Source organism: Perissodus microlepis, chromosome 20, assembly GCF_051167445.1.
Source record: "Perissodus microlepis isolate ML-2025 ecotype Zambia chromosome 20, ASM5116744v1, whole genome shotgun sequence".
Lineage (NCBI taxonomy): Eukaryota > Metazoa > Chordata > Actinopteri > Cichliformes > Cichlidae > Perissodus > Perissodus microlepis.
The window spans coordinates 7,195,669-7,205,149 of NC_140480.1; positions in this window are offsets into that span (position 1 = coordinate 7,195,669).

The window sequence follows — 9,481 nt, forward strand, 5'->3', positions numbered from 1 at the left end:
GATTCGGCCTCGCTGCCATAAAGAGCGCTTCAGAAAAATCATTCCTACCGTTCTCTGTAAAGCTTTACAATAACTCTTCATTCTGTGACAGGTGAACACACTTGTCAAGCTCACACATAATTTTGTATTATATCTTCATGCAGCAGTGTTTCTTAGATTTATAGATTTAAAGTATGCAAAACATTTATTAATGCAGTTTTCACTACTCTCTTATATAACGTCAGTCAGATGTACACAACGCTTTGCCTGTGGCTGCTGAATCACCATCGCCTCACTCCACATATGACAAGACCATCCTAAGGACAAACTACGAGATAAGATGTGACAATGTGAAATGAAAAATATAGGAAGATAAGAAAAATTTCAATTAGTGCAACAACGGAAGGTGACAACAATGATTGCTCTTTGAGATCAGTGAGAGAAATACAACATTGTGATTAATGGATATTTAAAAACATGTCATTGTATTCAAAGGTAAATCACAACACACAGCTTAAACCACAGTTTACACTGAGACACTCATGTGGATCTTCAGACTCATATAGTACCGAGACATTTTGGCGAGGGAAGTTGAAACTAACAAGACAGAGAACAGAGAAAGGTGAAGACATGAGGAGGAAAGAAAAATGTGTTTAAGTGGAAAAGGCAATGCTACTAGGTGACATACTATGTTGGCAGCAGCTGTCGGGAAACGGTAGCAAGAATATCTCACACGTGTATGTCTGACCTGCTTGTCAAAGCTGAGACAGAGTGACAGAGAGAGACGGGGACAGTGAAATCTCTCTCTCGCTGTCTCACCCAGAGTGTGAGGCAGCGCATTCCTTTTTCAGCACTTGGCTCACTTCATCAGAAGGCCACAACCTGGGTTACAATTAGTGTGCAGCACAGACAAAGGACTCACTCACTCAGTGAAATGTTGTTTGCTTCGCTATACACTTGCGGCCACTTCATTAGTTACACCTTGATAGCACCAGGTTGGACCTCCTTTAGTCTTCAGAATCATTTTCATTTTTCATGGAGCAGATTAAATAAGACATTCTCACAAATGTTGGTCCAATGGATACAACAGTATAACACAGATATCAGCTGCACCACCACCACTCATCAGACCTGGCAATATTTTTACAACTGTCCAATTTTGATGAATATCGCCTCAGTTTCCTGTTCTTAGCTGACACTGCTGTTGCCCCCCTCTGCTTCAAGGTTTGCATTTTGTGGATTTAGAGATGCTCTTCTGTAACAAGTGGTTATTTGAGATACTGTTTCCTTCCTATCAGCTCGAAGCATCAACGAGGCATATTCGCCCACAGGGCTGGACTGGCAATCTGTCATACTGGACATTTTCCCTGTGGGCCGACACACTTTTGGGCTGATCGATCGGCCTGAAGAGCCGCTGTGCACTGGCAGCAGCCCATTTGTTCATTTTCATTACTGACACTGGATTGCCCAATCAGATCTCTTAATGCGACAGGCTACACCTCTGTTTGCTCAGGCAGCTTGTAGACAAAGTTTAGTGTGGAAGAAGTGGCAAAAAATGGAGCCGAAAAGCTGAGAGGAAACAAAATGTGTCAAATTAACCGACATGTTAGCTGCCAGTACTGCTGCACTGTGAACAGCCACAACTCCTCACACTCACAAGAGGCTGCTGCTGCTGCTAGCACCAGCTGTGGAGCAGTGAGGAAGATTAAATTAACGTGGTAAGAAAATGATGGAGGAACATAATTAGGAAGGGAGAGGTTCAACAAATCAGGTAACACAAATGACTGATTTAACTATGAGCCACTGTTAATAGCTAAAGTGTCGCTTTTAATTATTGTCACACGCTGAGGTGCAACTAAGAAATGATCCAACAACAACTGTATCAACCTGATTAAACCCTGTTTCAATATCTATAATCCAACAAAAGGAGATAAATACAGAGTATGCGTACGCTTTATATATAATCAAGAGTCAAATCATAGACGTGAAGTTTCAAAGGTGAGTAGCGCTACCACAGTGCTATCCAGCTGCTAGTTTGAGTAATCGTGGTGGGACGATTTTTTTTTTGTCCCAGTCTTGTCCTGTTCACCCAGAGAACTGGTGCTCACTGGATATTTTGTCTTTTTTGTACATTTCCCTGTAGACTTCAGCGGAACAGTTATTCATTTTATGTCAAGTTAAGTGAAAAACATTTAGCACAAGCTGTACTAAAAGCAGGGCGTCATCTTCACTGTCTTAAAACCTGTCAAACCAGTCCTCATGTATGCAAGCGGATACGCTGCTCAGAAGCAAAGAGCGCCAATGCATAACCACAGGAATCTAAGAGAACATCGGCTGTATCTTAGCCTGCAACAGAACGGGTTGTTCACCATAGCTATCGGAGTGCAGCGTGCCCTGTGCTTCAGCTCCAGCAGATCAAGTGTTGTGATGTTATTTTGTTTTTGTTGTCGTACATTTGAGCTATCATTGTTGTCCTCATGATCTACCCCTTGCTCTCTGTCTCGCTCCCTCTGCTGCTCCTTCCAGCTCCATTAATGCACCCACTCTACTGGGAGACAGAAGGAATGTGCAAAAGTCAAAAAGGGACACTGAAAGAGAGATAGGCAGAATGGGGGGAAGTGGCACAGAGGAGCGATGAGGGATAAAAAAAAAAACGTGTGTGTACATGTGTGTGTCAGCATGTCTGTGGCATTAGGCTTGAACAGAGTGAGCATGTCCTAGCCAGAGGAGAGAAGTCGTTGAATCAACTGGTCGCAACCAAGGCCTTGTCGCCCTTGTCCTCATCTCTCCGTCTCCCTCTCTCTCTTTTTCCTCACTCTCTCCCTCAAAATCCCCTCCGCTCATTCAGCAATGCATATTACAAACAGGACATTTTACTTAATCCTGAAACTCTCCCCCTCCTCCTGGGCTTCTTTGTCAGGGCACCATTGTGAATTAGAATAACAGAACCGGCTTTAAGTAGATATTTTCATTTGACAGACTTTCATAGTTTATAGTGAGCTTGTAATATGTAGGCTGGATATTCAAGGTTTGATGTGTGACATCTCCCATGAGATAAGACATACCACAAAGAGCATTTGCACCTTGTACTTGGTTTAGCCTGACATCTTTCTACTCAGTCATCCTCACTGCAAATGTCTGTGCAATACTAACAGCTGCACACACAAAATCAAACAAGCTTGTCACTCCAAATGTAACGCTCGTTTTCTGTACTTGGAAGCAGCGCTATCAGTGTCAGCATATTTGAAAAAAACAATTTTTTTAAACGTATGTGTGTGTGTTCATAATGGAATGGCGTGTTTAGAGGCCGCTAATCCCAAGCAGGCACGGAAACAAATGTACCTCAAGCTTTAGCCTTCTATTTTTGCCTCCAGTATCCTCAGCACTTCAAGCATGCATCGTCCCAGGCTCTGGTTTGGGCAGCTAACACCTCATTACCATTCTGTAAAGCAGTTAACATCGCTGGACATGGATTTCCTCCAATGAGTAAGTCGGGGTCAGAGGTTCGTATAAATGGAGGTTTCGTGATAAGATGGCTGCTTCGGTTTCTTATACTTTGGTGGTTTATGACACGAGCGACACGAGAGTGTGAATCCTACACAAGCAGCTGAAGTACATTTTGGTCATCTACTGAAATCTGAACAGAAGTTTATTTTTATTTATAATACTGCAGGATTTCTCCAGGATCACTTGAACTCTTATGGCTCTAAGATATAAGGCAATGGATCTAAACTGCTAGCTAGGTCGTGACTAAAACAAACGTAAAACAAAAATAAAGTGTATTAAGCTAAATAGAAAGTGCATTAATAATCATAAAATGAGGCGTTTAATTTAGCAGATGTTCTTTTAGGATATAAATATATCTTGTTAATTCAGAAAAAAGGGCAATTTTTGTCTGGTGAATACATTGAGCTTTCAAATTTTAGACACTGAAGTTTTCTATTTTTTTCTGTTTTAAGCTATTTAAACACACTCTATTACATCTAATGATCAAAAACATATGTGCATCAGTAAAAGACACTAAACAACTATCTCTGAGGTGAAATGAAGAATCTGGAGGTTTTATTCTCACAACACAGTCTGAGTAAGCAACTGAACATCTGTCACCAAAATTACGCAAGTTATAACTTACCGGGCTCCCAATTTCTTTATGTTTCAGTTTAGCAGCATTATTGAAGATATGACGACAGAACTAAAGTACCTACAGCATCACACGAAATGCTATTATAGTCTCTCAGCTCTATGAGTAAAGCTGATATAAGAAAAGAAAAGAAAAAACATGAGACTGAAACTCACATTCAGACTGCTTTCATTCCTTGGGTGTGTTTTCATCTGTATTCTGTGGTTGGTGGAGCAGCAACAAACTGGCAAGAAACCCTATGGGTTATCGGTTTGCAAAAGTTCACTTAACCACCAAAACAGATTATTGAATCCAAAGTGCAAGGGCCTTAAGATGAAGCATCCGAAACATAAAACCACTGGAAACAAAAATAAAATCCCTGATCTCTTTACAAGCTGAAATCACAATTATTTGGTTCACTTCCCTTTTGTATTGATTATTTCACTTAGATGTACCATAAATGCTTCAACAGAGGGGTATTTTGTGCTTACCTTTATATTTGCATATTTCTGAGTACTGTAGTACTTGAGGCCCATTCATTTTCTAGCTTTAGGTCAGTTCTTCTTGGTAAAACAACTCTAGAGGTGTGCTAGACAAAGATGGTGCAGAAAGGTTCAACAGGAGGACAGATTTTACTGTTATGAGGTGCTTGTAACACAAAAACTGGTCTGTTTTCTACTGGATGCTAATGTTGTAGCACCTCAACCATGCTAAAGTCTAAACCATGCAAAACACTGAGCTACAGAAAAACTGAAAAGCCTCAGAGATCTAGGTTAATTCAATAATTGCTTGCAAGAGACTGCTCTGGGCTGAGACAGATGGAGTGACCCAGTTGGGGAGAGAAAAATCTCCATCGTCTTTGTCATCCCTCTGACTGTGTGACTCCTCTCTGTGTCCTCTGGAGCTGAGCCCATCAGTCACCATGAAATGACACAAATTACCACGAGCTGTTAGTGTCAGTCACAATGAACTGTGAGGACTTTTTTTTCTTATTGTTTACATAGCAGCAGAACAACCAAACAAAAAAGCCAGCGTGGCATAAGAAGCTGGAAAATTAAAGAAAATAATCAACAAAGGAAAATGAAAGCAATGAAAAGGGGAAAAGGGGGTTCATATTCTTCCTATTCTGTTAGTAAATTTGTAATCTCCAAACTAAACAAGATCAGTGTACAGCCTTCACTTAGCTTTCCTGCTTGGCAAAGTTTTAAGGACTTTACATCTAGTCATGCGGTACACATCCCCTAAGCTTGCTCTAATACTGACTTCCACATGATTCACATACTGTGCTGACTTTCACTGTTAAGTCACCAATGACACACAGCTGAGATGCAGATGAACACGTACCTGTTGTGCATTTTTCTGAAGCTTCACTTAAGAAACGCCTAATGGACTTGGTGCAGTCGTTTGTCATTAATGTCAAAATCAAAAGGAAAAATCATTTTCTTTCTTTGTTTCCTGCTTTGAGCAGAGCCTGCTAGTTTCCCACCAAACAGCAGCTAATTACACACAAGAGGGGTACTGAGCTCGTCAAATACAGCATGTCTTTGTAAGACAGCACAGAAGTGTAAATTATACTAAAATATAGACAATGTAATGTATATAGCATCTGCGACTTCCCCAATAAGGAGCAACAAGTCAGAGTTTTGTAAAGTCATGTGCAAGTTACAGATGACTTTCTGGTCTGGGATCCTTAGAAGGAAAAAAGAACTAAAGGAAATCATTTAAAGCTTTTTTTGTATTCTTCTTGTTTTGTCTTATTGTTGACGTGTTTTCAGCTGCACAGGTTTGTATAGAAACAACCAGCTTTTCTTTAATTGTATATAACTGTGTGATTTCATCATGATTGTTGTTCAATTCTTTCTTATTATCAAATAACTTGTATAGAGGATTATTTTTATTTTATTTTAGTAATATGCCAAAATTTAATCAATGTTAATGCAACAACTGGGAGAAAAAACAATATGAGTGATATCACTATCAGATAAAACACACATTGACTCCCAGTGATGGTATCAAGATCTCTGTGTGATTCAAAAAACAAAATAAAAAAAACAGCTGTGAATTTAGGATATTCACCTTTTCAGATCATCAAACAAATTTTAATGTTAGACAAAGATGACTCAAATAAATACAAACTGCATACAAAATGCAGTTTTTAAGTGATGATTTCATTTATTAAGGGGACAAAAGCTATCCAAACCAACCCGGCACTGTGTGAAAAAGTAATTACTCCCTAATGAGTCTTTTACGGTGCTGTGGGGGAATTCTGACCCACTCTTCTTTGCAGAATTTTTGTAATTCAGTCACATCAAAGGGTTTTAAGGCATGAACTGCCTTTTTAAGGTCATGCCAAAGCATCTCAGATTTCTGTCTGGACTTTGACTAGACCATTCTGAAATCTTCATATTATTCTTTTTGAGTCATTCACAGGTGGACTTGCTGTGTTTCAGATCATTGTCCTGCACCAGAACCCAACTGTGCTTGAGCTTCAGGGCATAAACTAGTGGCAAGATATTCTCCTTCAGGATTTTCTGACAGAGAGCAGAATTCATGGTTCCATCAGTTACAGGTGGCAGTTGGCTGTAGCTCAGGCGGTAGAGCAGGTCATCTACTGATCGGAAGGTTGGTGGTTCAATTCCTGGCTTCTCCTAGTCTGCATGGCAAATATCCTTGGGCAGGATACCAACCCCAAGTTGCTCTCTGATGCATCCATCCATGCAGTATGAATGTGTGTGTGTGAATGTTAGTTAGAAAGCACTAAGAAAATGTGCTGGGGTGAATGCACAAGTTGTGTAAAGTGCTTTGAGTACTCAGAAGAGGCTCTTGTCTTGTCAGTCCACAGAATTTTTTGCCAAAAGTCTTGAAAATCACCAAGATGTTTTGGGCAAAGGTGAGCCGAGCTTTTGTGTTCTTTTTGGGCAGCACTGGTTTTCTCCTTGCATCTCTTCCATGAATGCCATTTTTGCCCAGTCTCTTTATTCAATCATGAACTCTGACCTAAACTGAGACAATGAGGCCTGCACTTCTGTAGAGTTTGTTCTGGGTTCTTTTGTGACCTCCTGGATGAGTCGTTGATGTGTTCCTGGAGTAATTTTGGTGTATCAGCTGGGAAGGGTCACCATTGTTCCAAGTTTTCTCCATTTGTAGATAATGGCTCTTCGCTGGAGTCCCAAAGCATTAGAAATGGCTTTATAAGGCTTTCCAGACTGACAGACATCAATAACTATTTTTGTCAGCTGTTCTTAAGTTTCTTTATATTGTGACATGATGTGATGCTTTTGCTGGCCCAGGCTTGATTACTGCTTCTGTTGCAGTAATCAAGCCAGGATGTAGATTATGAAAATAAACTCTGCTTCCAAAAAAGAATCTGGTTAATCACAGTTAATTCGGAATTTAACAAGAGTGTAATTACTTTTTCACATTGTGCCAAGTTGCACAGTTTTTGTCCCCTCAAAAAATGAATAATTTAAAAACTGCATTGTGTATTTACTTGGGCTACTTTGGTCTAATATTAAAACCTGTGACAAATATGCAAAAAACAAACAAACTAAATAACAAAGAAATCAGGAAGGGACAAATACTTTTTCACTGCACTGTAAAAACTGTGCAAGTTGAGCTCTGTATACAATTGTAACTGCTGGTGGTCATCCTTGTAAAGACAAGGGAAATTTCCCATGCTCCTTTTTGACTAGGCCAGCACATACATAGATGTTTATAGGGTATAATTCATCTCATATGCCCAAAGATCGGAAATAGCATAAAAACCTCAAAATATGGGTTAGTATATCTGGAAATGCTTTTTTACTCTGGGTCCAGCACTCACTCAGGAGAAAAACCTCCAAAACTGAGATTTCTACAAGTCATCGCAATAATAAAGGACAATTTAAAACCCCAAACGCAAAAAAAAAAAAAAAAAAAGCAAACAAGAGTGCATCACATTTCAAGCTTTTTTCTGCTTTCCTTGGAAGCACTTAAAGGGTAAATGCCACAGAGTGGTACAAAGACACACACAGAGATTAAACACATGAGACAGGTGACGCTGACACAACACAAACAAACTGAAACCCTTGAGGTAGGAGCCAGGTGGTAAGTGCTAGCAGGGTGGTGGAGAACCTTGAAACAGGCCCGAGAACAGCATCTAGAGGTCAGTACAGGGAGTACACCTGCACTCAGAGGAGACAAACAAACCTCCACAGCAGCTGGTTAAACAACACACGAGCACTCAAAAACCTCCGGCCTCTTATTTATAACCTCGCCCACACAGCAAAGAAGAAGACCCCGAGCAGGGAAGACGCAGCCACGCAGACAGACAGTAACAGCTGGTTACAGGCCACAGCGTTCAGGTTGGAGTTGGAGTAACACTGAGAGAGCTGGTTAGTGGTGACTGAATGTTTAACCTATAACAGGCCTATTCCACAGCAGTGATTTTAATATGAAAAGTAGATAAACACACGTGTTACCAATGATGTTAATTAAGGTTTGCACTATTTTGGTACAAATCCCTGTACCTATAATATCACTGGTAACTGCTGCATTTACATACTATTATATGTGAAAATGTATGCTGTGAAAAAGTTTTCCATCAAAAAATAATGATTAGCATCCACTGCAGATTTGCAGTTCAACAAAATAATGTTCTGAATGAAAGCAAACATCTTCTGTGCAAATGATTGCGATTTAATTTAAATTAATTCTTTGTTCAGTTCTTTAGTTCAGTTCAGCTGGCTTACACCAGATGATAAACAAATGCACGCTGATCCAAGTAACTGAAATATTTGGTATTGATAGTGAAAAATTTCATTGGGCCCCGTTTCATCATCTTTACGTTGCTTTGACGAGTGACAAAGATGATGAAAATGCAACAAATGCATTTATTAAAATTTTAAAATAATGTGTATGTAAGAGTTCAGGCTTTTCACAAATCACTTCTTTAGTAACAAATCTGCCTAAGTGGAAAAACTTGAGTTGCAAAGGTTACTATCGAGTATCAGCCCTTTGAAGAGGAGTCAAGTCTTCCAAGATGCTAATTTTGATTCATGAGTGACACTCATCCTGTGTCTGTGTGTCATCACACCATCAGTCTTAAGTTTATGTAACTGCACCCCCAGAACAAACAGCTAGGGAGGTTATCAGTGCCTCCTGAGCTTCTGATTCAAACAATTCAAAGAATAATAATAATAATAATAATAATAATAATTTGTTTAACACACTTCAGTCGGCTATATACTGATCTTGAAATAAAGTATCGATCCTATTGCGCTAATATCGATCCGATACCAAAGGCACTGTTGGTATCTATACTATCAATACTTGGATCGAGCGGTTCACCTCTAGTACTTAAGTATGTTCAAAAACAAGACGTATCCTATGCATTTATGAGCA